We start from the raw sequence: 14,294 nt of genomic DNA, 5'->3' as shown, positions 1-14,294 counted from the left end.
TGATGGGAGTCCTGGTTGTGACATTCCTTCCACCTGCCTTTACCAGGGTTTGAAATGGCTTGAATTGAACTGTGTCCTTTATTATGAGCTTGTCTATATCTTAGTGATGGGAGTCCTGGTTGTGACATTCCTTCCACCTGCCTTTACCAGGGTTTGAAATGGCTTGAATTGAACTGTGTCCTTTATTATGAGCTTGTCTATATCTTAGTGATGGGAGTCCTGGTTGTGACATTCCTTCCACCTGCCTTTGACAGGGTTTGAAATGGCTTGAATTGAACTGTGTCCTTTATTATGAGCTTGTCTATATCTTAGTGATGGGAGTCCTGGTTGTGACATTCCTTCCACCTGCCTTTGACAGGGTTTGAAATGGCTTGAATTGAACTGTGTCCTTTATTATGAGCTTGTCTAGACCTTAGTGATGGAAGTCCTGGTTGTGACATTCCTTCCACCTGCCTTTGACAGGGTTTGAAATGGCTTGAATTGAACTGTGTCCTTTATTATGAGCTTGTCTAGATCTTAGTGATGGGAGTCCTGGTTGTGACATTCCTTCCACCTCACTAGAGCGATATTGCCTTTGCCAGGGTTTGAAATGGTTTGAATTGAACTGTGTCCTGATACATGAGCATGTTTCAGATCTAAGTGATGGGAGTCTTGGTTGTGACATTCCTTCCACCTCACTACAGCCCATTGCCTTTTACTTTAATTGACACTAAACCGCTGTACTGGTTTGTTCGGGTGTCCTTCCATATCAACGCACACCATTAGCTACACATGGGGGTTGAACGAAAGAAAGGAAAGAAAATTGTTAAAATAAACGAGTTCCTGTTGGCAACAATTGAAAATAATTAGGAAAGGTAAATGATACACTTGGACACAAAGGCATGACATTAAACAGTTGATGGATAATAATAATTTAAGGAAATCTTAAAGTCTGAAGTGGTACAATCAAAGTTGAATTCTGGTGTTACTATTTTTCAATCATTTTTGTTTTCTTTGTGTGTGCTTTGTTAGAAAATATAATAATAAAATAAAAACAAATTAACCTCTCTGTTTCCCCAGTTTCATGCTGAACATTTACCATGATTACCAGAATTACTAATTCATATGTGTGTTCCAAACTTCCAATCTCTGCAAAGTGCTTGCTCTTGTCTTGGGAAACTCAATATGCTTGTTTTTCGCATTGGGTTTGCTTTGGGTATGTCTGTAAATGCTCACAAACAAACATTTTATCTGGTACATATTGGAAAACTTATACTGGCGAAAACTGACTACAAAAGTAACTTACCAACATTGACTTTCACCTGTGACATTTAAATTTAACTTTTTACAAAAGAGCTGAACCTCAGTCCAAGGGCACTTTTTTATCATGAAATTAAATTAATTCTGTACGACGATTAAATTAATTCTGTACAACGATTAAATTAATTCTGTACGACGATTAAATTTTGTTAATCCCATATGCAGAGACATATTGTGATATTATCAATGATTCACATTATCTTGCTTCACTTTTTATTGGTTAATACAAAGGAATCAATTTCTATTTTACCAATCCGATGATCATACACAAGTAAACTCGAGTCTTTCTTTAAAAAAGTTGACCGAAATTGTTCTCAATTATTGCAAAATAAAGAGGTTCTCAACTGACTGTGACAATACTGACGCCAGGACAGGGACCTACTAACAATGAATTGACTTGACTTGACTTCTTCAATTGCACATTGGAATTGCTCTGCTTGCTTGGACTTGCCACACTAGTTTTGTGATTTTGTGAAAGTAACATTCTTTTGAAAAATTTCTTTTTATAGTTTTCTCTGGTGTACTGATCAAGTGTGAAGATAAAATAGAATTAGAAGTTTAGTTTAGGAACAAAGGATGAATCGGTAGACTAGACAAAGTTGTAATTATGATGGATTGGGGCTACAAGTTAATTGTTTGGGAATTGCATTATTAAAACGTCTTACTTGAAAGATGGGATATGTTTTTTGGGACAGCTAAGAGGGGGCATTAACCATAGGGAGGGAGGTTGAAAGGCCAACACCACCCCCTATGGCCATGTCACTGATACATGTAAATAGGCCGAAGCTTTCTTGAAATTAATTTCCTTTTGGGTTCACAAGCCACACTGAAAGTTCTTGGGGGCTCCGAACTAACCTATGGACGGGCATCTAAAAACCCTTGATCATGTTCATGTGGATGTCGAGCCACACTGAAAGTTCTTGTGGGCTCCGAACTAACCTATGGATGGGCATCTAAAAACCCTTGATCATGTTCATGTGGATGTCGAGCCACACTGAAAGTTCTTGTGGGCTCCGAACTAACCTATGGACGGGCATCTAAAACCCTTGTTCATGTTGATGTGGATGTAGAGTCTCCTACTTAGCTACATGAAGATGTGCTGGGGGGGGGGGGGTGTTAATAACACTGTTATGTACTTCACATTTACAAGCATGATTAACCTGTGCAAAATACTTTGATATTTCATATTATTCATAGGGAGGAAACCAAGAATGTCATTGAGCGTGTTTATCTACAGAGCCAAATACCGTCAAACGATAAAATATGAACGACAAAATAATTGTATGGTGGTCAAGTTATATGGTCTGGCTAGCTGGCTATGCTGGCTATTACTATATATTCAATGCTTACTCTCCTCTTCCATGCTTTCCAACAGGTAGTTGGGTGAGTAATTACAGAACAAATATTGTTATTATTTACCATGGTCACTTCAACCTCCCCTGTAAAAATGTCAATAACCTAACCCAGCTATTTATGTGCCATTAAAGTGTGTGACCAGAGGATGATTTAAGCACTTCCCAGCAAGTCTTGCGGTTAGCACAGCTGTGTGCGTAAACATGACACCACTGCCCGCCCACTGCATACCCCGGCTGCATACACACGTGCATGGTTAAATTTGAATTTGGACAGATATATTTACAATAAATACACCTTCAAATAGTTGGTCGATTTCACATTTTATGTTATCTACAGAAGGTGTGAATTATCATTCATGCATACATCACTTTAGATCTGAAATCGACCAAATAATGACGACACACGGGCAATTCTAAAACAACATCTTTTGCACAGAGTTCAATGGGATTTGAAAAGTAAAGTGGCAGTTGAAACTCTAGTGATAACACATTTACAGTGCATGATGGGGCTTCCTTAAATCATCCTCTGGTGTGTGACTAACCAATTTCGTTTTATTTGATCAGTTTATCTCCAATGTGTGTTCTATCCTGTGTATAATTTGACCAGCTCTCTAACTGCATTGTGCATTTTGTGTTTAAATGGATTTGCTTGCATTCTTATGTTATCAAAATGAAAAGCTTTTATATTTGGCAAATTACACATACATAGGTAGAAATTGAATTGTTATAGATTTGTTCAAAACTTCCTGTTCACCAAATCGAGGGTATGGTACAAGAAAGGCCTACCCGCAATAGCTGCCCTGTAGATAATTTGACCATTTCTGTATTCTATATTGTACACATTTGACACCTGGCAGCTACTGTAGATATGCCATTCTTGCTCTAAACCCCCGAAATGCTGCAAGTTGGAAACAATATGCCAAAGTATGATTACAATACTTGTTTCAAGGATTTTGATACATTTTTTTGACAGACAGTATTTTCCACAAATCACAATTTAATTTAAAAACATTTATCAATAGGATTAGCTATGAATACCTGTAAGTTTTTCTTTGAATAATGTGATTGATATTTTTCACATTTATTACTTTAAATTACAAGAAAATCTGATAGCTTCTAATTCTGATTAAAAATGATTAGAAGAGCTACCGTAGAATTCCGTCTAGAAGCATATATGCCTCTAAACGAGGGGTTTTTTTAACGAAAGATATGAAAGGCCAATACCCTTCTCAAAAACATTGCAATAGATTGGTCTTACAAATATACATGTTTGTACAGCCGCCTTTATTTGTTCAAACTCCAAATAACGTTTTTGTTGAGAGTGTCTGCCTGTTGTCTCTTGTGTCAAAAAAACCTCGTTTAGAGGCATATATATGCTTGTAGACGGAATTTTACGGTATTGCTATTCATACAAGTATTTAACACACAATTCCCTGGTCATGCTGGTATATTTTTCTATATTCATTACTTGGGTCCTGCATGTGCATGTGTAAGATAAAATATTGAGCCTAAATTGTTCTTGCTTCCTCTAATATTTGAGGTGAAAATTTGATTAAACATTGCAAAAATTATTATGAAACAACACTTGTGTATACCACTGATAATCAGGTGTCAACATTTTACAGTTCTAAGATCCTAACTTCAACAAAATAAACACTAAAAGATAATTCACATTTACCTATAGTACCCCATACATGTATTATTGTTTTATTGACAGGGTGCACAATTTCAGCACCCAACAATAACGAATTTCCAATTAAATATGATTTAGCGTTAATTGGCAATTAACAAAATAAATGTGATGCATGTCTTATCTTGGAAATTAATAAAAGCATGTTATACCTGACTTATCTTGGTCAAGTATCAATTAAAAGGTAGGAAAATGGGCAGACCTGCTGATGTCAAAACAAGCAATTAAAGGTGTTTGTCAGGTCATGGACATATTTAGGCCACAATAGGTACCTATATAAAATGTTGATGTTGTTGACAATTATTGGTAATTTAATATTAATACCAATACAAGAAACTGAATTATGATAAAAAAACAATGATTTTTTCTTCAATGAGTGGTTGTCCTCTTTCTTATCTGGCATAATATTACAGTACTATTGTTAGCAAGTCCAAATTATTATGATTATCAAAACAATTTGCTATTTTTGGAAATACACATTACACAGTAGCTAAAGAATTATTTCAAAATAACTGGAAATGAAAAACTTAGTTTAAAATTAATAAATGGGAGGAGTGAAACACACAAGGGACAAAGGTGAGGGTGAGCTTTTGTGTCTGCAGACCTGTAACGAAATCAGAGGAAACATCCACTTATTCCAAATAATCTAGGTATGATGAAGAGGTTTGAAAGCAACCATTTAGTGGCTTGTTTGGGCTTGCTTGTATTGGCAATAATCTCACCTTTCCGGTCAAGGGTAATTGGTCAGACAAGGTGCGATTTTAAACCATTTCTATGCTATATCATCATATTGCTAATGACTCGGGACTTTCGTTTTCAAAGATTTTTTTAAATTTATTAATGTAAATAATAATTAGGTTATATTATTACAGTGAACATGGTAAAACACTCTAAAATGTATTGATTTTGTTTATTTAATTATCTATTCTATCCAGTCAATTAATCAATTAATTTATATATCTATTTATTTATTGAGCCATTTAACGCTCATCCATTTATACATAAACCCACACAGTCACATACTCAACACATCAAAAGAGCAGTTTGTATATGTGTACAGTGATGAGAGACTTGTGGGCAGTGATTTCAACACTAGGATTATGTGCCATAAGCAACTAATTTGTCATTCTTATCAACTTGATTAACTTTATTGGGTGATGATGATTAGCTGATGGAAAGATGCCCCAACTACATGAACTTCAAATTTATATACAAAGAGCCATGTCGATGTCACATTATATTTTAAACTTTAAAATGTGGATTTTCAACAGGAAAATCATCTGACTTTCATTAATTAATATCTTCTAGTACAAAAACTCAATTTATTTCATCATCATAATTATCATGATTGATTATAGCAGATAACAGTAACACATAATAGTTTTAATTATGTTGTCCCCATCCCAGAGATGACCAAAGATGCTTACAAGTCTAACCATGTCATGAATTCAAGCTTCAGGCAGAGATAGAAGAGCTAGTATTGCCATGATTGCTGATAAGAGATAAGGCTTCATTAGAATGCATCAAGTAAGTCTTCATTTGGGGAATCAACTGCATGGTCATTGGTCAACATTTAGAGCCATATTTGGTCAAGTCCAACTCAATCAGTTGCTTCTCAGGCCAATGAACCCAGAAGGAACGTGAGAAATTTAAATGAATGCGATAATTGACTTACACAAAATATAATGGGCTTTCTTCACCTACACCGTATTAAACTTTGTTAGCAATTTTAATAAATTTATGTGATTCGCCATATATCCTGGAAATAAAATAAGGTGTTTTAATATAATCTGCAAGATATTTGGACTAGTTTAATAGTCAGAGCCATGACAATAGCCAGTACAGTAACCAGCCTGAGCTGCTGGATGTATGCAGGGGTTTTGCCTAATTGCAGCAAATACATACGATAAGATGGAGCTGGGGCAGGTCTATCCTTTTTTTGTACTTTTTAATTGTCAGCATCGTACATAGCTCTTCATAGTCCTCATACAACTTGATCAGTTGCCTCAGAACAACAAGCGTGTTAGCAAGAGCTGAGGCACATTGTGCTGCTACCAAGGTGCGCAGTGCCGAGGTGAGAAGAAGCGCATAGCGCCGACATAGTGCAGTAGGCTTTTTACTAGAGATAGCCTAGAAGGGGATCCTTTCCAGTCACTCTAAACTGATCAGTGTGGTACTAATAGTATTTCATCTCATTTTTTTCTAATATGGGTGAAAAAATTACAGGCTGGCTTTGGAGCAAAGCTATATCATACCAATATCAATGCAGCAGTTTAAAAGGGTGTGACCACTTGTAGTTCGAAGTAGAGAATATAAGACCCTTTACACAACAAAGTGAACAGGTGTTTCTGCAAGCTAACCTACAAAATGTCTCATGATCTTACCAATAAAAGCTCCTCCTCATCATCACACCCAACAAGGGAAACATCAAATTATTTCTTATTTTACCAAAGATATCCAGGACAATGTCTTTAAGAAGGGTGGACAGGTCTTTGGCTTCACTAAGCCTGAAGTTTAAAGTGCCTGTAAAATATCCATAATGGAAATTTGTTTAAGACTCCTAAGGCTCTTCTAACTTCCTAAACAAGTGAAGCACGTTAAGTCATGGGAAATTACTTAAGCTGAGTTTGAAGACTAAATTTACAGTGGGTTTTACTCTGAAACTAGCTAGAAAATGCTATGATCTCAAAAAGAAAACAGAATACTTATTAAACATTGCTAGCCATTAAGCCCCCGCATAACTCTGAAACCCCTCTGAGCCCCCGCTTGAATAGATCCTGGACACGCCAGTGCTAAAAATAAATGTTGATATAGCCAAAAATGGACCAAAAATGTTGATGCTGCTGTATGCTCAAAATCCAGCCCTTTTTACAATCTTATAGCACATTAATATTTGTGTGCCCCCCCCCTTTCCAGCATTTCCAATTATGAAATAAAGCATGTCAAATGTCATAAAACATGGTTCAATACATTCATACAAATTATCACACTCATAAAAACATTGTACAATACAGGTTGTCTAGTCAACCAATCATAGTAATAACATTAATGTCGTTCCATATTGGGTTTCACCTCATCAATATTTAGACCTATATCTCAATCCTCCTGTAGGTCTTACAGTGACCTACATTTAACACTCTCCTTAAATAATAAATAATATGAGACCTTAATGTCAATTTCTGAAACTTTTTTATTTCACTTTTTTTCCCAGTTATCCCCAAAGGTAAAAATTAGCAGGAGATGAATGCTCATAAGGAGGATGTTGAGGATGAAACAAGTGTGGACAGGTGGTATCCTGAAGCATCACCTATCGTGCCATGATGCATTTATCTGTGAAAGAATGCAAGAAAGTCATAACGGACTATGTAACACAACGGTACTTAACAACATTTTGCTGAGATGTCTACACCAGTGCATGATTTGACATTGCACGTACAGAAAAGCCAGTCCCATAAGATTCAAAGTGGATTTCTTTACTGATTAACCCCTAAAAATAGGACTTTTTATCCCCAAAGTAAGTCCTGTAGTGATAAAAAAATGATTGCTTCTTAGCTTTGGTAGATCACATAAAAGTGTACTTGTGAAGTATGTTGCCTAGTTGTTGCCACGCTTAAAATTTTGGTGAAAATCTGCAAATCGATTCTTGTAAACAAATGTGTGAATCAAACTTCTTGTAGACTTGCAACGGAGATTGGTGAGAATCAACTGATATGACAATTTCTTATCAAAGATAAGACAATTGTCTCATCACCTGTGCTTTATTCAATTTATAAATCTCAAGAAAATAATCACAGGTGTTCAAAAATAGGTGGTTTAATTTTGTAATACAAACAAAATCACACCTACTCATTGAGCATGTTGAATGGTGGTTTATGTTGCAGGATTTAATGAAATTGTCATCATTAGTCACTGAGTGATAGCTTCAATGTCTTTGCTTCAAAATCGGTTTAATAAATTGGGTCAAATGAGGTCAGAAACATTATTGACTAATCAAATAACGACCTTGGCCATTGTCTTTCACAAAGATAATAACACTTAATAAAACTTAATCTTTGAAGACAAAGATCACACAGGAATTGAATGGTAAATTTCAATTGGATTATCAGGACACAAAAGGGAAGTGGTCACAATATGGTTACTGTGATAATTAAATGATACCTGATATGAGTGTATTGGGTTTTAATAATTAAAATATGATGCAGTGTTGGTATCTCTGCTTTTGCAAGTAATTTGAACTTTAATTGATTCTTTATGCATACATATGGCTATAACACAAATCACTACAGGGATATGGACAAACTGACATTGCAAATCATGTTCCTGTGCCACAAAATGTGATTTAGGCATAAAATTCATAGTTTCCCCCGGGGGGGCCACTCAAATATGAGAGTGTATGCATGCGTGACCAAATTTTTTCGAACACCCCTAAACAAGTTTTCCTCTGTGAGCAAAATGACCCCCTAAGCAAGTTTTTAGCGCGCTTTCCCCAAAAATTTGACCCCTAAACAAGTTTTTGTCTAATTTTAACCCCCTCAACAAGTTTTTGTCTAATTTTGACCCCCTAAACAAGTTTTTGTCTATATTTGACCCACTTTACAAGTTTTGATGGATTTTGACAAATTGAACAATTTTTTGTAGGCCTACTATTAAACTTGCCATTGAACACTAAAAGTCTACCGGATATACCCCCCGGTATAGGCCTACCATACCACTTTAAAATATAAATAATGACACATGAATTCAGAGTGTAGGCCTACCATGAGGTCTTTCAGATTCGTAGCTTGTTACATGGATCTGATTGGATTCTCGTAAAGTTTTGTGAGAATATAAAATACCAATACACAGCGTAATCCAGAGGCAACATTTAATATTAACATCGTAGTTGGTTCCGAATTCGGCACCTAAAGTTGATTATCGTGTCCCGGTATTGTGTGCCCTTTTCATGCTTTCTACTGCAAATATAATTTCCTAATGTAATCCAGAGAAGGGGAACTCACAAATCTACCAGCAGGAGTAGTAAATAATGTGAGGAATCTATAATAAAGGTCCTGAAAATCTTTTTGAAATACATGATATTTTCGTTTGTCTCCCCGTTTGTCCACTGAACTATATACCCATCACAATTTTAAATGACGTCATTAATTATAATGAATATGCACGTTTTAAAAAAAAATCTAAACGGTATTTTACATTGAAGTACGAGGCCATGGTTAAATCACATGTAATACGTCATGAAATATATTTGCATAACATAGGGACACTTTAGGTTTGGATACGAACGGGGAATTCCGGCACTGGAATAAACTTTTTTCGGAATCGGAGTTTCAGCAGATTTGAAAAGCGGATTAAAATGGTACCCTAAATGCGTTACAAACCATTTTAAAACTACCCCTTTTCATGAAAATCACCGTTTTTTACCCCCTTAACGCGTCACGCGCGTAACGTGCCTAACCAAGAAAAAACACCCCTTTTCACGCGTTTTTTTGGTCACGCATGCTTACATCATTATATTTGAGTGGCCCCCCCGGGTAGTTTCCCCATTATAAATGTAATGCTTCAGATATATAGGGCCTACACCATACATAATGGTGGAAAATTCTACAAGGGGAAAATGATTTAAGAAAGAGATGCCAGTTGTACAAGCAATGGAAAGATGCCCAAGAATTGTACAAGCAGGGCTGGAAAAAATGAAAATTTCCCTGGTAGCTGATCAAAATTTCTCTTCAAAAAGACAAATTTCCCTCCAAAAGTCCAAATTCTTATGAATTAAAAAAAAGCCTGATGTGCATGACTGGTTAAAATGCATAAAATAATATGCACTTTTGTTGATATCCAGTCACATCCCGGACAACTGCAGCCCTTAAGTTTCCTACATGTAGCAACTTGTCAAAGCTCGGACACACAATTCACACTTTTTCACATAATCTGATATCATGCTTTAGGCTAGGCTAACCAATTTACAGGCCCCTCCATGTCCAAGTTCACAATGGTGCAATTAGATTTTTGTCTGAACCAGCATTCCAACAAGGTATTCATTTCCTTAACAACTCCAGACAGCATAGGTTACTATTGAACAAGCAATACTGTTACAATTGATTATTTCTGTTGACACTCTGATTCCAAGATAAAATTGGTTGTGACACAACAAATTTTAGCCCAAATCATTAACAATTTGACCAATTTTCTTTGCTTGGAAATGTTAGATGCTGATATCAAGTAATATTACTAAGTTTCAATCTCCTGCATTGGTTGGCCATGTTTTGCTGTTAAAATATGAACTGAATAGCATACAGAAATGACAAGGTATTATTGAATACAATATTTGAACCCAGGACCTTCAAGTAAGGATTACTGGTCTGCTGCTCTACTAGACTTTGCACTTTTAATATTCCACACATCAGTAAGGAAGAACAGATGATACTCGTTCCCCTCCACAGACACACCTGGCTAAGATAATGGAGCCAAATTTGTTTGATCTTTGGTTGATGCATGGTTGGTTCTTATAATTAAAAAAATATCAATTAATTGAGTGTTGTTAATTGTGATATTAAACATTTATTCTTTGTATGGAAATCTATAATCCAATGACGTTCTATCTATCGTTAATTTTGATCAATTGGTTGACACATGTATGATGTAGATCATTAATAACGAGCATTGAAGCAGTACCGATGGTCAAACCCAAGATCGGGTTGGTACAATTTGTGACCCTACTTCTCATACCCCACTTTTCATACCCCACTTGACCCGACTTATTTTTTAAGTTTTGTGAGATATTAGCAGCGTATTCAGTAGGTAATCAAATATTGAACAAATACCATACACATTTCCTTTATTATCGACTAAAATAACAGCATTTTCAAGCATTTTTTATAGCAAATTTCAAAGCCTCGTTCAGCGATATTGAGATATAATTAGCATTGATGAGTTTTGAGCCCTGTGCAATACAAATCACCCGGACTTATTTGCTCAGACCATGAGCACACCATGAGTGTTTGCTTATTGACCAATTACCAGGAGAAAAGTCAATAACTGGTTGCCCTTTATCTGCTATAAACTTGGTTGAATCTGGTGTGGTGGTAGCCCTATACAGCTGTATACGATGAAGTCAATGTTAAATAAATGCCAAATGTTGCTAGCAGTAAAATAGTTAAATAGACCTACCGCATGCAATGACAATAAAAAATAAGTTTATGATGTCGGCATGCGTAGATCTTAAGGTGGTATTTGAGGCATATTCTAGAAATTAATAAATGGCCGAGACAAAACCGTTTGTGACTTTCAGAAGATTTTTAGGTATGTAATTTAAAAATAAATTATTTGAGTTTGATTTGTTTGACTAGGTCTAATTCGTTTTAGGCCTAACTTTTTAATTAATAGTGTACTCTTTATAATACAGATATTTTATTACTTTCGGAAGATTTTATTTTCATTTTGAGTTAATGTGGTCGCCACATCTCAAAGACGGAAACTAAGTACTTTTAATAACCAAAGCGACATAAAAATTCGAAGCACAATGCATGGGGAGGTACATTTATATTGGCATTCAAAATATAAGAATTTTATCATTTAGGTGTAAATATAGGTTTTCCCGTCCAATTTCAAACTTTGGTCGTTCAGTTTAGTATAAGTGTCATTCCTTTTAATGCGAAATTGAATGAACACTTACATTCTCGATTCAATTTAGCAAATGTGCAATCTATTTCATTTAATACGCATTCAAAATTCTAAATAGTGAACCCAATTTAGCACATTGTGCAGCAAATTTCGCAATTGTGCAGCCAAATTCACGTGGCCTTGAATTCAGAGCCTATTTGGAAATACAAATTCATATATGCTTGAAACAAAATGGAAAAATGTTCAATCGAATTCGCAAAGTGCAAAATCAAATGCAGAAGTTCTTACAATGGTTCAAATATAAAAATGCTATTTATCGTGTTTATATTGAACATTAGATAGGCCTACATGTATCGTCAACATTGTTCAAACAAGCACGCTTGCTATATTAAATGTGAAGGAAAACATATTTTTAAATAATGTTTAAAATTGCCGTATGCATAGGCCTAGTAAAACAGAAAATGAGTTATAACTAATTATAATATTGAAAAGCATTTTACCGGTTTAGTTCAGAAACCATAAAGTGATGTATGTCCCATAGTTCAATCAAGCTCAGTCTAGTTAATCATATAAATTATAAAAATATAATGAAACTTTTTTCTTTAAGTTAATGCTACTTTTTCTTACGATAGATCGTTTTTAAATCTTCGTATTTTTAATTGTATAATATAACCTTTATCTATCGTATGAATAAAAACTGAATGAACACAGTCAAAACAACATCTAGAAATCATATTTTGCAGTCGACTTATAAACACACCCTTCACATCACAACCTGTTTAATTAGACCCCAATCGTGTCCATTTCATTGTGTGAAAAGCTATTCTATATAGGCCTATAGTATAACATTTTATTAATTTTTATTGGGGGGGGGCACCGACCATGATTGAGGGCCGGGTCTGATTAGGGGGCACAAGCCGTTTTTCGCCATTTTCCTGTGGGAGTTTTTAAAATTTCAGATCGATTGAGGCACGTGCCCCCACCCCGTGCCCCTATGACGCTACGCCACTGGATTAACTGACATGTTAAAGTGTTAATATTGCTAACACCCGAGCGTGTTAAGTGACGTTTTAAACATATTTTAATGTGTTCGTGTGTTAAAAACAATATTAACATGTTACATTCAGATTCAGTATTTGCAAGCATTAATGTGCTTTAATGAACACTGTATCTAAAGTATACTTCTCATTACAAGCATTACCCATAAAAACATGTTTGTGTTTATTCTGTGTTACATAGGGCTACTCACTTTTTTCTGCTGCAACGTAGGCGTGGGGCCTATAGGCCTATGTCAGTATAAAATCCGCATAATTTCAAATTGAATTCCTTTTAAGCTAATTAGATTGTCAATGCATGATATTGAAAATAGGATTAACAACATTTCGCAGTCCACCGTGCATCTTTTGCGAAATTGATTGCCTATTCCTTTAAATTAGGCGTCTAATGGTGAAATTGAAACATTCGAGAACGAAATTGAACTGACAATAATGAATTGTTCTGATCATACATTAATTTGATTGAACTAAAATGAAATCGATTGCTCATAATGCGAAAAAGAAATCGGGATTCGTTGCAATCATTCAATCTTGCGCGAAAACGAATGACACTTTTATTAAATCGAACGCACAAGTTGCGAAATTGGCCAGGAAAACCTATACTTTCGTTAACGAATAACCAGAGTAACATGAATGAGAAACCCCGGGGGTAGAAACATGGGGGAGACTCATTATTGGCATTCAACAGAATGAACTAATGGATGTTTCATTCAAGTGCAAATATTCTAAGTAGCTTAAACTTTAATAGTTGCCCCGTCGGCTTCTAAATAGTCAACAGAAACTCAAGAAGCGTTCACTCTAATTTCACACTATTCATTTTCTGAATAGAATAGAATAGAATCCCTATTTTTGATCCCGTAACTATTTCATTTTGATTAGATATGTTCATTTTAATTAGGTATATTATCAACAATCTTATCAAAATGTTCTCAATAAGTGCAAATACTACCCTGTCAGCTTTTGAATAGAAAAATTAATTATGCAAAGTAGAGCAGCTAACTAATTAATTATCTGGAAGTCATTAGGAACACTTTGACCAACTTTGAAACCAGTATTCTATTAAATAAAAATGTTATTGAATATTAATGAGCACTTTCGAGTCATATTGGTTCATTGATTATTGATGAAAAATAATACAATGCAAAGATATAATTGTGTGTATTATAAAAACCATATAATGTCTGATTAGCTTAAAACGTAAGGCGTATTGATCAGTGTTCTTGGCCCTACTCATTTAGTCTATTATTTTTAACATGCATAGAGCACTTCCAAAATGCC

General features: G+C 35.2%; 1 long non-coding RNA gene across 1 annotated transcript in view; it reads right to left on the bottom strand.

Moving 5' to 3' along the window:
* Window positions 1-480: 480 nt before the first annotated feature.
* Window positions 481-14,294, bottom strand: part of LOC140160577 (uncharacterized) — a 41,018-nt gene continuing 27,204 nt past the window's right edge. The window contains exon 3 of the long non-coding RNA XR_011859995.1: window positions 481-765. This is a non-coding gene — a long non-coding RNA (uncharacterized lncRNA). The remainder of the gene's footprint in view (window positions 766-14,294) is intronic.

Source organism: Amphiura filiformis, chromosome 9 (assembly GCF_039555335.1).
Source record: "Amphiura filiformis chromosome 9, Afil_fr2py, whole genome shotgun sequence".
NCBI classification, from domain to species: domain Eukaryota; kingdom Metazoa; phylum Echinodermata; class Ophiuroidea; order Amphilepidida; family Amphiuridae; genus Amphiura; species Amphiura filiformis.
The sequence above is the reverse complement of the archived record's forward strand: the minus strand, read 5'-3'. Positions and strand labels throughout refer to the sequence as shown.